At 35.1% G+C, this 14,410-nt stretch overlaps 1 protein-coding gene across 11 annotated transcripts in view; it reads right to left on the reverse strand.

Annotated features, from left to right (window-relative positions):
* The window catches only part of LOC145255396 (beta-1,3-galactosyltransferase 1-like), a 468,791-nt gene that overhangs the window by 94,744 nt on the left and 359,637 nt on the right, over positions 1 to 14,410 (reverse strand). For all 11 annotated transcript variants that reach the window (XM_080113950.1, XM_080113949.1, XM_080113951.1 and 8 more), the window contains one exon: positions 7,272 to 7,345. The gene's annotated coding sequence lies outside the window, so the exon portion shown is untranslated. The remainder of the gene's footprint in view (positions 1 to 7,271; positions 7,346 to 14,410) is intronic.

Genomic DNA, 14,410 nt, shown 5'->3' on the forward strand with positions numbered 1-14,410 from the left:
TGTCCAAATAGAATAGCAATTGTCTGATATAAGGATAAACCGCATTGATCAAAGCTGATTGCTTTTGGATGTTCCCAGCGAATCGCGCTGGAACGATGTAACAACCTTCGTATTAGTTTTGCTTTTATTATACGAAAAAGGCGAATCTACACGCTCCGATCGAAAAATGTTGAATATTTAGCTTTCGAAAGTCGGGCAAATTAGTTCGTAACTCGTAGATATTATGATTTCGACGTGATATAAAAAGTTTTAAAAATGAGCGACGGCCTCGAGAAGTCACCGAAAAAAAAAAAAAAAAAATCCTTTCTTGGACATACACAAAAAGCGAACATACATACATTTTCGCTTTTATATTTATAGACTAGCGGGGGGTACCCGGCGTTGCCCGGGTGTTTGTAGGTGTGTGTTTGTTTGGGTAAATCGTTGGTCGAGTGTTTGTTTAAACAAAACAACAAAAAAAAAAACAAAAACAAAAAAAAATCGAAGCCTTGACGCGCAGTTGGAAAATAATAAAGTATGAAAAAACAAAAAAACAAAAAAAAACGTGCGATATGGCAGGTGACCGTTTTTGACGACTTAATGACGTCAACTTTGAGTGTGGGACAGTGTTTTATTTACCGCGAGACTGTTCGCTTCTTTTTTTATATGAAAAAGCTTAATGCACATGTGGCGATCGAAAATTGTTGAATATTTATCTCTTCAAAGTCTGGCAAATTAAATAGACAGGCGACCCCAGTTGTTAACTCGTAGATATTATCATTCAGGCGCGATATAAAAAGTTTTAAAAAGTTGTGAGGCGACCGATCGGCTCTCGGAAAATAGCCTTTCTTGGACATACACGAAAACGCACACACAAGCATTTTCGCTTTTATATTTATAGACTAGCGAGGGGTACCCGGCGTTGCCCGGGTGTTTGTAGGTGTGTGTGAAAAAAAAAAAAACAAAACAAAAAACAGGTGCCCGTGAAGAAAAAAAAGCCTTGACGACGCGCAGTTGGAAAATAGTAAAGTGTGAAAAAAAAACAGGTGCCCGTGAAGAAAAAAAAAGCCTTGACGACGCGCAGTTGGAAAATAGTAAAGTGTGAAAAAAAACAGGTGCGCGTTTTTGATTGACGTAACGGCGATAGCTATTCAGCTGTTAGCATTTTGTGCGGGACAGTTTTTAATGAGGTCAATAAATCGGTTTGTTTGTTTTTAAAAACCCGCTCCCTCGTTTCGAAATGAAAGCTACCGTCTGATATGACGAAGTCGACATTGACCAAACGTTACTTAGCTCTCTAGAGACCACTGGCGCTGGGCCTGTGATTAGAGTCGAGTTTCGCTTTTTATTTATACCGAAAACCGAATGTAACGCGTGCCGATGCGGGAAATTTGGAATAATTAACGTTTGAAAGTCAAAATTAAATAGACAGGCGAGCACTGTGGTTAAGTGTGAGATATTACAATTTATAGATGATATAAAAAATTTAAGTTGTGAAGCGAGCGAGCGCTTCTCTGAAAGAAGCCTTTTGTGGACATCGAGGAAAAGCGTACATACATACATACATACATTTTCGCTTTTATATATATAGACGGTGGCGGCGGTCTTAAAAGAATAACACTAAGGAAGAAGCTAGAAAAATTATTCCTATATTAAAAAAAAAAAATCTTATGACGTAACTTAATATAACTGGGCATTAAGCCCTTGAATCCGATTATGTAGTCTTAAAAACCTTTAATTTAAGTTAAATACTTTTTTTTACCTATAAGCAACGGATATTGGAAGGTAAAGGGATACTATTTGATATCTAAGCGGGGACTATAAGGAGTTAAGCAGCGAGATATTAACATTGCATTTAAACATCGTCAGATTAGTACAGCCAGGGAAGCAGGGAGGGAATTCTAAACTCCAGCAGCCTGGGGGAAGAAACTTATACTAAACGCTTTCCAGCATCAACGGATCTCAGTGAAGAGGTGAGATTTTGCTGTTTGTTAAATTAGTCGAGGGGATCACATGCGAGGGTTCAGAGCACATTCCATTAAAGTACTTGTAAATCAAGAATTAGGATGCGACAGAGGTTGGCTGACATTGCGGAGCCTATTATGTTTGAAACTTTCTGCACCTTGTCTAAAAGCAGGAGGCTATTGTTAGATGCCTTTACAAAAATGAAACACGCGCAGTATTCGATAAGCAGGCATTTTTTCTGAGAAATACTCGAGTTGGTGGCGTGGCGGGTTTTGATGATTTAAAACTGAATCCTGCAATGAAACCAATTTAACACAGATGACTGATCTCTAAACGGATACAAGGTGTATTTTACGATTTTGATAAACTGTATTAAAAATGTGTTTTCTTAAACATTTCGTATTATCATGTCTACATCTTTCCCTGTTAAAAATGAAACATTTGATCAACTCTTACTAAAATTTCAAGCAATCCGTTAACCATTAAATGAAAGATAATATTCGGATCAAAATATTAAATGACTAACAGACAGTCCGACATTGCCCGGTCGTAAAATACGCTTAAATCTTGATTAATGCAAGTTTCATTATTATTATCATTATTATATTGGATCCAATATATAGTAATGATTTAAAAATTTAAGACTCGTGCTTCACTACCGAGAAACTTTGCTTACGATTTACTTTTTTCCTTTTGACGTTAATGCCTGGACTATGAAGACGTTTGCTGCAAGGCTAAAAATTAAAACATGAGCCAATAGTTATGTTAGGCATGCATATTTGTAATGCCGTCGTTCAACTTGCACCTGGCAAATTCCATTTTTTTTAATTTTCACTTTTGCACTGATTTTCCCCGGCTAAAACCCAAATATAAAGTTTCGCATGGCCATATTAAGTTTCATGTCTATAGACCAAAAACTGACAGGAGTTTGGTAGGCAAAATTTTTAAACAAATATATAAAAGCATATATATATATATATATATATATATATATATATATATATATATATATATAGATAGAGAGAGAGAGAGAGAGAGTGGTTTGTGTTTACTATGACCTTTTTACGCAAATATTAATCATGTAGAATATCTGCATGAATAGGAATAGTTAACTAATGATCATTCCAAGAAAACCGAAAAACAAAGAAAAACAAAAATCAAAACCAAAAACAAAAAAACAACAAAAACAAAACAAAAACAAAACAAACAAAAACAAACAAACAAAAACAAACAAAAACAAACAAAAACAAACAAAAAACAAACAAAAAACAAACAAACAAACACAAACAAAAAACAAACACAATCAAAAAACAAACACACAATCAAAAAACAAACACACAATCAAAAAACAAACACACAATCAAAAAACAAAAAAACAAAAAAACAAACAAAAAAACAAACAAACAAAAAAACAAACAAAAAACAAACAAAAAACAAACAAAAAACAAACAAGACTTAATAGGGAATGTTTAAAAGAATGTGCAAAATAGCTAGATATTTTGCAGATGAATGCAATTCCACAAGCCATATATAACAAAGTTGTATATTTTTTTAAATAGAAAAAAGGGGTTTTTTAATATGAATATCAATACGCAATGATTTCCCTTAGTAGCCCCTTACGTCCAAGTGGCAATGTTTTTTTTTTTTTGGGGGGGGGGGGGGTGAACATACCCCCCCAAAAAAAAACAAAACAAAAAAAAAACAATGCGGCTTTTAGGCATGTGTAAGCCTTGTAATTCTGTAAAATCGATAAAAAAGTATGCTTCAATTTACAGTAACCATTCTACAAAAAATACAAATCTGTTTTCGACTACGCAACTGATCAATAATTTTATATTCCTGTACAGCGATGTACAGGGGGTCTGCTGCTGTCAGACCAACTGATTGTATACTCAAAAGATTTTAGGCTCAACACTGAAGAAATACGAGAACGGGATTTTGAATATGAATGTCTCAGTCCCCAATCAATTTGGACAATCGGGGTCACCATTCTGTACTCCCTTCTCTACACGTCTCTGCATGTACGCCCGTTACCCAAGATGATTGAACACACGTGCGCGATCTGTTGCCAGTCAGTGTCTGATCAGCGCAGGTTACAACATAGGATAGGATTTTTTTTTGGAAATGCGGATTTGTAGAAGACCGTTTTCAAGGATATTACGGCCGAATTTCACGTACAGCATGTGGTATTCTTCAGATGTTCACCCGTCTAAGTACTGACTACTTAACTTTGGTGATCTAACAGGAATCTGTGCTTCAATGTGATTATAACCGCACTGTGCAGAACATGTTTAGAATAAATTAGGTTAAGTTCAGAAATGATAAAAGAATTGTACCCGGACACATTCGATCTGATTAAAAAAAATAAAAAAAATAAAAATAAATAAAATAAAAAATAAATAAATATAAAAAAACAAAACAAAAAAACTATTACTTTGATAGATATGCTCTGGTAAATTGTAGACATGCATATCCAAATGGACTCGTATAAAGTGTTCGAACAATTCACAAATTAACCGGTAGATCTTTAGCTATAAAGCTTTCTAGAAAAGATATCGAATGCTTTATATGTACAAAAATAAATCCGACTTATCTGAAAACTTTACTGCAGTTTCATGATTATCTAATTCATCAGCGTGGATAACAATCGGGAGCACACGTCATATATAGTATTCGACAACATAATACATTTGTTACGAAATCTTAAAGTATTCATATTTATAATCCAAATGCGGAGTAGTGTAATTTAGTTTGGGGGAGGGGGGATGGAAGCACTTTGTGAAAATTCAGATTTTTATGGAATTTTAATAGATATATCAGAAATTGTTTAAATTTCGGTAGATTTGAAGTATTTGATAGTTTTTGAAGGGGAGGGAGTATACTATGAAAATTAAAACATCAAATTTACTCTGTATTTAATACCTAGTCATTAGACGATAATTAAGCAAGATTCTATTTAAAACTAATTCTTAAAAGTTTTAATTTGGGACGTTTTCTTGAATCAAAATCATCTAAATGGTGTGATACTATTAGGAATTAAAAGAAAAAAAAGTTTAACGGAAGAAAAGTATAGGAAATGGAGTGTGTGGAAAAAAACCCGGAAAAGTTGTTCACGAAGGCACGCAAATACAGTTGAAATATTGTTAATCAAGGTGCGGTAGTAACGAGGACAAAAGCTTGGACGATAGAGGTAAATATATCCAGAGCTAGTTTAGTTTTAAGAGTTGAAGTGAATTTTGCGACAATTTATGGGGGGGGGGAAGCGAGATAGAGAGAGAGACACACACACACACACACACACACGGAGAGAGAGAGAGAGACACACACACGGAGATAGAGAGAGACACACACACACACACACACACGGAGATAGAGAGAGAGAGAGAGAGAGAGAGACACACACACAGACGGAGATAGAGAGAGAGAGAGAGAGAGAGACACACACACACACACACACACAGACGGAGATGGAGGGAGGGATAGAGAGATGGAGGGAGGGAGGGATAGAGAGATGGAGGGAGGGAGGGATAGAGAGATGGAGGGAGGGAGGGATAGAGAGAGGGAGGGAGGGATAGAGAGAGGGAGGGAGGGATAGAGAGATGGAGGGAGGGATAGAGAGATGGAGGGAGGGATAGAGAGATGGACGGAGAGATAGAGAGATGGACGGAGAGATAGAGAGATGGACGGAGAGATAGAGAGATGGAGGGAGAGATAGAGAGATGGAGGGAGAGATAGAGAGATGGAGGGAGAGATAGAGAGATGGAGGGAGAGATAGAGAGATGGAGGGAGAGATAGAGAGATGGAGGGAGAGATAGAGAGATGGAGGGAGAGAGACACGACAATAGATCAGGCCGAGAAGAATATCGCTGGAAAGTGATGCGACCAGAATACTGGCGACGGACAAAGTTTGAGGGGTTCCTTTTCCTACGCCACGTGACAGTATCACACACGCAAAGCTTAACCGATTTACATCTTACGTTGTGTTGTTTCATCGTAACTTGATCACAAAAGGTGATCCGCGAATTACAATGGATCTTGATCAAAATTAGAGTAAGGATTATAGATATACAGTTTAATATATCTTGATTCTGCTAAGGAGAGAAACACAATGCAAAACTATTCTGGGATTTAATTTCACATATCATGTAATTGGTATTCTCCTCGATTACCAGTCAAGTGATATGTAAAAGTAAATGTTACTGTCCGCTTGATTCAGTAAGCTTGGCACTGAAGAAACAATTTTAAGAGTGAAATACCCTTTCCTATATTTGATAAGTGTATAAATCCAAAGAAAATGGCCTAAACAAGTTTCTAAATATACATATTTAATTGTCTATCGGATATTTTCTACCGGCTTGTGTATTAACTATTTAAAATTTATAAAACTATACATAATTAGATATTTCAAGACCTTTTAATTCATGTTATTTTCTTGTATTTATTATAATAATATTATAGTGGCCTGGCAAGGCCACAAGAGAGACAACCGAAGCAGCAAAATAAGTTTGTTTGCAGGATAATATATATAAAAAAGGTAGGAAAATTTGGGTATGTTTTATTGGTTTGAAAACATAGGTTCTTTTATTAGTTGTCATAAAATTTCTATCCATAGAATATAATCTTTAAAAAGCTTGTAAATTTTCACGTATTTTCGTCCTATAGAACCAAAGATATAAATAAGCATTACAATATTCAATTTGGCTACCAATATACATCACCGTTTTAAACAATTTTATAAGTTCTAAATCTTAGCGACTATGGATTAGAATTTAACAAATGGAGAATCGTTGGAAAGGTAATGACCTTAATTATGTAGTGGGCTATGTGACATTAAGGGATAATTCATCATCCAGAGCCTATTTTTGGCACTTTTTTTTTATTTACAGCCTTAAAATGTTTCAATCATATTTGTTTTTTTCTAGTTTTGCATATAAATTACAAACCTTGATGAAGGGGAAACTAAAACTTGCTGCTGTGGTTTCAAATGATCTGAAATAACAGCAAGGGGAGACTTGATTCCAAATATTTCTCATATCTCCCCTCTTTTGGAAATAGAGTACGATTATGAATATCTCCAGTATCAAATAATCCTTATATACTGAAATTTATTCATGATAACCAAAGAGGGGATATAAAATATTTGAGAAATGTTTGGAATCAAGTCTCCTCTTGCTGTTATTTCAGATCATTTGAAACTATAGCAGCAAATTTTACTCTCTCCGTCAAGGCCAGAGGTTTTGGATATATATATATATATATATATATATATATAATAAATAAAAATAAACAGTATTATGTGATCATAACAGCATTGAAATGAAACTTACCATAGAAGTAGAATGAATATTAAGATCAATACTTGATAAATGGATCGGGTATGTGGTGAGCAGAAGAATATAAACTGAAAATAGAAAAATAAAAAAAATATGTAAATATTTGGACATTTCTGAATAATTATAATATAATTTTTTACATAAAGCTAAAACGCAATATTAAAATTAACTTTTCTTCTTTTTCCCCAGTCACTACATTCTACTGCATATAATTACAAATAAACGGTGTCGTGCCATTCATTGTATTTTAATATTACTTACGTTTCATGATTATGCGTGCGATCTTCTGCGAGGGACGCAATTACTATTTTTGGTCACCCGATATTCAAAAACAATGACACCGCTGATGTGATTAGGTCAACATACTTTGACCAGATCAGCAATTTTAACATCAAGACGTCTATTCCTACGGATATTCGGTTACGTTATTTAAAACATCCGAAACCATTCATGTATTATTCAGTAAATATCCATACAGCAACAAGTTCCATGGAAAAGATTAATCGAAAGGTAATAAATACTTTATAGTCAGCAATGAAAAATGTAATTATTATTGCTAACTATTCTAGGCAATCTTAGCAAAAAGCAATGAATTTAATATTGAGCGGAGGCCGTTTTTGATATTGACTGACAGAAGCGCTTCGACATCTCACTCACGCGGCTGTTTAGATGTTTCACAAGTCATCGGTATGGCTAGAGCGCATCAATCCCGAAATTCGAAACCAGGATGTTAATCACTACATAATGTGAGCTGATACATGTTATTGTGAGTGGAGGAATTCTTTTTCTTTCAAGATTTTTTTTTTTTTTAACAAGGTGATCACCACTTATCAAGGCCCGGAAGCCACTCAGGGATGAGGGTTATTGCATGTACAGTACGTTAGTGTGGGGGTTTAATAAAAATGTCTACTTAAGGGGGTGGTTCATCAGGAATTTGTTTACGTTGGACTTGAAGACATCCAGGTTGTAGTCAGGTGGGAAGCAGGCAGACGGAACAGAGTTCCACAGGCGTGCAGTTCTAAGAAAGAAGCTTGTTCATGGAATCTACGTTTTGATTTAGGCACAGATAAAGAGTGGGGAAAATTTTTGACAGTGGTTTCAGCTAGACGGGTGTTTTTCGTAAGATTTGCGAGGCGGGGACTAGAGATTGGAGCTCAGACGAGCACCTGCCGTAGAAATAACGATAGAACAAAGATAGGCTTGCAACGTCTCTTCTATGAGAGAGAGGTTGCAGGGAAGAAAAAAGGGCCTCCCCCACTAAGCCACGAAGTCTATTTTGTACTCTGTCAAGGCAGAATAGGCTGTTTTTAGCAGCTCCTTCCCAGATATGGCAGCAGTATTCCATTCTTGGGCGTACTTGGCTTTTATATAGATAAAGAATTGCATCAGTAGTGAGACATCTTCTTGAACGGTAGAAGGATCCAGCCATCTTTCCAGCGACCTTGGCAACAGACTTGATGTACGTGTTCCATTTCAGATCAGGAGTAAAGGTCAAGCCCAGAACCTTGTCAAAACTAGACGAGAGCCATGCATTTCAATTGATGCCAGATGAGGATCAGAGCGTTGATGATGTAAAGATAGGAGCTTGGTTTTAGATGCATTAAAGGTAACCAAGCCACGTCTTCCCCCCACTGAACCACGTGCTTGAGATTAGAGGAGAGAGAATCAGAGAAAACTGTCATTTACAGCCTTTGATGTGATGCCGTAGATGGTCGTGTCATCAGCATAGATGTCAACGAATGATTTAAGTATGTGTTTAGGGAGATCATTGATGTAGATTAGGAAAAGAGTTGGGCCCAGGATGAACCCCCGACTCCAGCATTAATACTGTGGGCCTCTGATTTCTTATGAGCCTATCGGAGAGAAATGATTTAATGATTGAGAAAACATTACCAGTGATACCATAGCTGGAAATCTTGTGAAGTAGGCCTTTATGCCATACCCTGTCGAAGGCCTTTGATATGTCAAGAGCAATTGCCCTAGAAAGGAAGCCTTTGTCAAGAGATTCACTAATCCTATGAGATATAACCGTTAGCACATCTGCGGTAGATCTTGCAGAACGGAAACCGTATTGCATGTCACTAAGGTTATTTTTGCTGAGGTAGTTGACTATTTCTCTATTTAATATGGATTCCAGCAACTTACTCATAACACACAGGAGACTTATTGGTCTGTACTGAGGAGATGACATTTCACCTGAATTCTTAAATACAGGGCATACTGATGAGGTTTTCCAGGGTGTTGGAAAGCACTTCTCCTTAAGGCAACGCTTAAACAATTTCGTTCACGTTCCACGGCGACAATGACATTCCGTTCACGTTCCACGGCGACAATGACATTCCGTTCACGTTCCACGGCGACAATAAACGAAAAAATACTTTTATTAGGAAAATATTGCATTATGATATTCCGTAGGAAATTTTCAAGAATAGTTTAATGACATGCGAACAAAGTATTTGAAAACTGCGAACAAAAATTAATAGTTTGTAAAAGCCACTAGAGTTCTAATATATATTACTACGTATATTTTTTTCTTTAATCCAGCTGTACAATCAATCGAGTGAACAAAGTATCTCCATAACAGTGTTCAATCACGAAGAGAGCCTTTTTTTGTCGATATATTTTTTTACCAAACAGAATCTAATACACAAGGACAAGTCAGTCGGTTTTTCGAAGTAGAACATAGATAGCATTGCATACGATAAGTCGATATTTAATTATGACGAGAGATTTCTTTATTTTTATCCGTGCATTATGTTCTTTAAAATAAAACTTTTTCGTTTTAGTTTCTTTTAAAAAAGTACAGTATCCGACTCCAAAGACTTCAGATTGCGATCATTGTCATTAACAGCAAATATTTTAACTACGTAACAGTAAATCTAAAATTAAATTTTATTTTCATTTAGAATTGTGAAAATTAGGAATCTTTAAAATTTATTCTCTTCACGAGTTTTCAGATACTCATTAAACTGCATAAAATACGCTTTCAAAACATGGAAGATAAAGTTTTCATTACTTCCCTGATTATCCAAAATTTATGTCAACTATTGGGCATCCATTATCCAGAGCCAGTTGAAAAAGTTGACTATTTTTCTTTAGAATAAAAAGTCTTTGCCATTGTTTCGTATTAGATTTCAAACAAACGAGAATATATTCCCTTTAAATTACTCTTTCAATTTCCTTTCCAATCGCCTTAGACAGGAAGGTGTGTCTTTTTTTTTTTTTTTTTTTTTTTAGCAAAAAATCTTAATTTATTTCGGTTCTTCGTTCCAATAGCGAAATTAGCCGAAAAATTGAATTTTGATTAAAAAAATCCAACGGTATTTACTTTTTATACCGATTTCAACTAAAAAGCAATGCTATCTACCAAATTGTCATATGGCAATTAGTTTAATATTACTTGAATATAACAAAGCAATAAAACAAGACGAACCGAGTTACTTGCCCTGAATTGATTTATGTATAAACTTGAAAGTTATTTACAAAACTATTTTCATTAATTTTATCGTTTTTCGTAATTTTTGGACATGCCACTAAATTCGACATGAAATTCAATATTTCGATTTTTGAATCAAAGAAACGTCTTCATTTTCTTTCATTATATCACTATTATTCTAATAAAAAATTCCACTTAACTTCTCTCCTTGAAGTACTTAAAAAATCAGATTTTGAAAACGAGATAGCGAAGATGGGAGAACGATGGGGAAATCAACAGGCAAGGAGAATAAGGAAATGGCAGGAAAGAAAACAGGGATAAAGGATTGATTCCCGAGGAACACCCGCATTTATGACATGTAGTTTTGACGTACAATCATCGAAGGAAGCCTGAATTTTTCTCTTATGTAAGAAGAATTTTATTATGTTAAGTATTCGTCTAGTAATGCTATAGGATTTAAGTTTATACTGAATTTGAAATGATTTATTTTGAATCGTAATCGGTAGGATCAGCTAACTCAAAAAATAAAATTTATATATAAGTATAATCTATAATATAAATCTCGTACGTACGTATGCCTATAACTTTCGATAGAGGCGACGGATTTTCACGAGATTGTTATCATTTTGAAGCTGTACTCTTCGGACGACAAATATCGAAAAATTGGCTAAATACATTAATTCCTTCACCCTTAACTGGGCACGTTACAAGGAGGGGCAGCAAAAAATCGTTCCCTCATGACAATTTAGCCAAACACGCATGCGCAAAAAAGTTTTATTGAATTTAAATATAAAAAACGCGACCCAATTTCGCTCACGCGGTTATAGACCAGTCGTTATCTTACGATCGCACGTTCGAGCAGAGATATCTTTCGATTTTTAAAAGTTTTAATACTGAAACCGTTATTTATGCCATTTTTTTTCGTTCGTTTTTTTTTCATCATTTCGATTTTTTAAAGTTTCAACATCGTTTATTCTCTATTTTGCACCACGTTCGTTGTTTTTATTTTTCGATTTAAAAAGTTATATTTAAACAAGGTTCGCTTATTCTTTATTTTCCATTTTGTTTTACTTACCTCCACCGGGTAACGCCGGGCACCCCGCTAGTTCTATAATAAAGTAAACTAGATTTCCCCTTTCTGCGTCGTTTCAGTTACAGTAGGAAAATAATCGAATACTTTTTCAACTCGCTACCAACAGCACTTCATAAAGCATTTTTCACGAAACTATGCATTACATAATTTGTCGTTTTCAGTTACATTTATTCAGACCATGCTTCTCTCAAATGCGCAGTCCTACGAAGAAAGTAGCAAACAATGTACTCCCCTACAATTAAATCCTCCCACGCAACTCACCGGATTATTTCCTTAATATGTATTAACTCACCGCTTATCGTTTCATTTTTTTAAAACTTCTATTTCCTTTATGCTACATTAGATTTTTAAAGTCAGAAACGCTTCCTCCATTTTGTTTATATTCTATCCGACATCCCTTTATTCAAGAAATAAACGTATATCGAAAGGTTTGTATTTCAGCAGTGCAGTCTAATGTTATCCATAATACTTTGAACGACCCTTCAGAATTTTTGGAAGGCCGCCCGGTGTGGACCGGTCGTAGGATACGCTTAAATATATTTTAATGTATGCCGATTTTGTATTTATGATGATATTGCTATTTTTTTAAAAATTATTTTGTAACCAATATAGACTAGTGCCTAACTTCCGGCGTTGCCCGGTCGTAAAATACGCTTAAATATGATTTTAATCCATGCAGATTTCGTATTTATTATAGATCCAATACTTTATCATTACATTGTACCTTATTTATAGGAGTGATTACAAACGTTTAAAAATATGACTTGTGTGCCATCAGCTAGAATCTAAACTGTTAGATGAAAGTATAGAATAATTTAAACCTCTTTCCACTACAAAGAATGGGTTTCTAAACAACGTTTCAGCACGGCCAGTAAACTGCAGAAGTACGCATCACAAATTCAGTGACTTCAAAACCGATTGTTATGAAACAAAAAATCAACTTTTGCTGACGCAAAATTACGCAATCAACCGGAAAAGGCAGATTTAAAACTAAACGACGTCAATATAAAAATCGTATGTTTACTTGTTAACCTTTTCCTTTACGAGGGAATTTCATGAAATAATGTCTCACGGGAAAGAGAATAGTTAAATTTATTACTAACAATTCAGACCGGCTTAGCTCGGGCCCTATGTACTGTTCATAACTTGCCCTACGTGTGAATACACTTTATGTAAGATTTCAACTATTTAGACCACAAATAGTCCAAGTAATTTCGTAGAGACCGCGGAGGTAAATTTTTTTAAATAAATTTACCGCCAATTTCGACCCCTTAACATTAATTACTTTGGTCTAAAATCAAGATATAAAGTTTTACCCATGTCCAAGTTACCTACATGTAAAATTTCAAGTCTTTAGACTCAAAATTGGCGGAGAAATTTCGTAGAATCAGCAAAGGTAAACTCTTTAAACTTTGACATTTTGGCAGCCAAATTTTCGCCCCCAAACTTACTAAAGTGCTTGTCGCTTGTCTGAATACCCGTTATGTGTAAATTTTTAATGATTAGACCCAAAATTCGGTGAGTAGTTTGCTAGACACCGCAAAAGTAAAATCTTTTTAACTTTGACCTCTCGGAATTTTTAAAAAACTTTGACACCTATTATGACCCCATAACATTTGTTTTGAGCTCAAATCAAGTTATTAAGTTAGATCCATGCCCAAGGAACCTATATCTAAAATTTCAAGTGTTTAGACCCAAAATTGTCTGAGGAGTTTGGTAGAGTTCTTAAAGGTCAAATCGTTGAACTTTGACCCCTTACCAGCCAAATTTCTGTCCGAAAACCAATCAGATTTTCCCAAATCTCAGTACCCTGTATATCAAATTTCGAGTCTGTAGACTAAAAATTCAGAGTTATTGCGTAGGTAAATGTACACAGACAGATTCACTTTTATAGATATATAGACTTGAAATTCTGAAAGAAAAAGCTGTGACCCTTGTAGCTGCTAACTGATTATACTGATGAATGGTTTGTGAACGAAAATGGAAAAACCAATCAGTTATTCATGATGGAATTTTCTTAATAACGAGGTTTACACAGCTGGCAGACTTCTGCTTGAGGACATAATAGTCCATTAAAAAGGAACGTTCGTGCATGTCATATGCCAAATACATATACGAATGTTTATTAATTATATCAATTTCACTATATTACACTAGCAGATTTACCCAGCGTTTTCCGAGTGCCAAATAGGTTGAATATAAATAACTATAAGAAGAGCGGAAACTATTTCACATAATGGGCCACACATTGCGGCCTTAACTAATAAAAGAAAACCATCTATTTCTTTTTTAATTACACAAAATAGAAAATACCCTTTTCTAATACAAACCTGGGTGTTCGGCGTTTCCCAGGTGTTTTAAGGTGTGTGTTGAGCAAGCAAAAAAAAAAAAAAAATGTAGTAGGCAGGCTGGAACCTGTGACGCGAAGGCGTCAAAGAAAGTGAAAGAAAATCTGACGTCTTACCCCTACTCCATGGCGCGACCGAATGTTTGGAACGTGGAAATTAGTTAAATGATTCAAACCGATACGATGAAATGGCGACGCAAAAAAAAAAAACAAAAAAAAAAAAACAAAAAAAAAAAACGACCCTCCCTGTAGAAAAC

This window comes from Euprymna scolopes, chromosome 3 (assembly GCF_053919585.1).
Source record: "Euprymna scolopes isolate OS-2025 chromosome 3, ASM5391958v1, whole genome shotgun sequence".
In the NCBI taxonomy this organism is placed as follows: Eukaryota; Metazoa; Mollusca; class Cephalopoda; order Sepiida; family Sepiolidae; genus Euprymna; species Euprymna scolopes.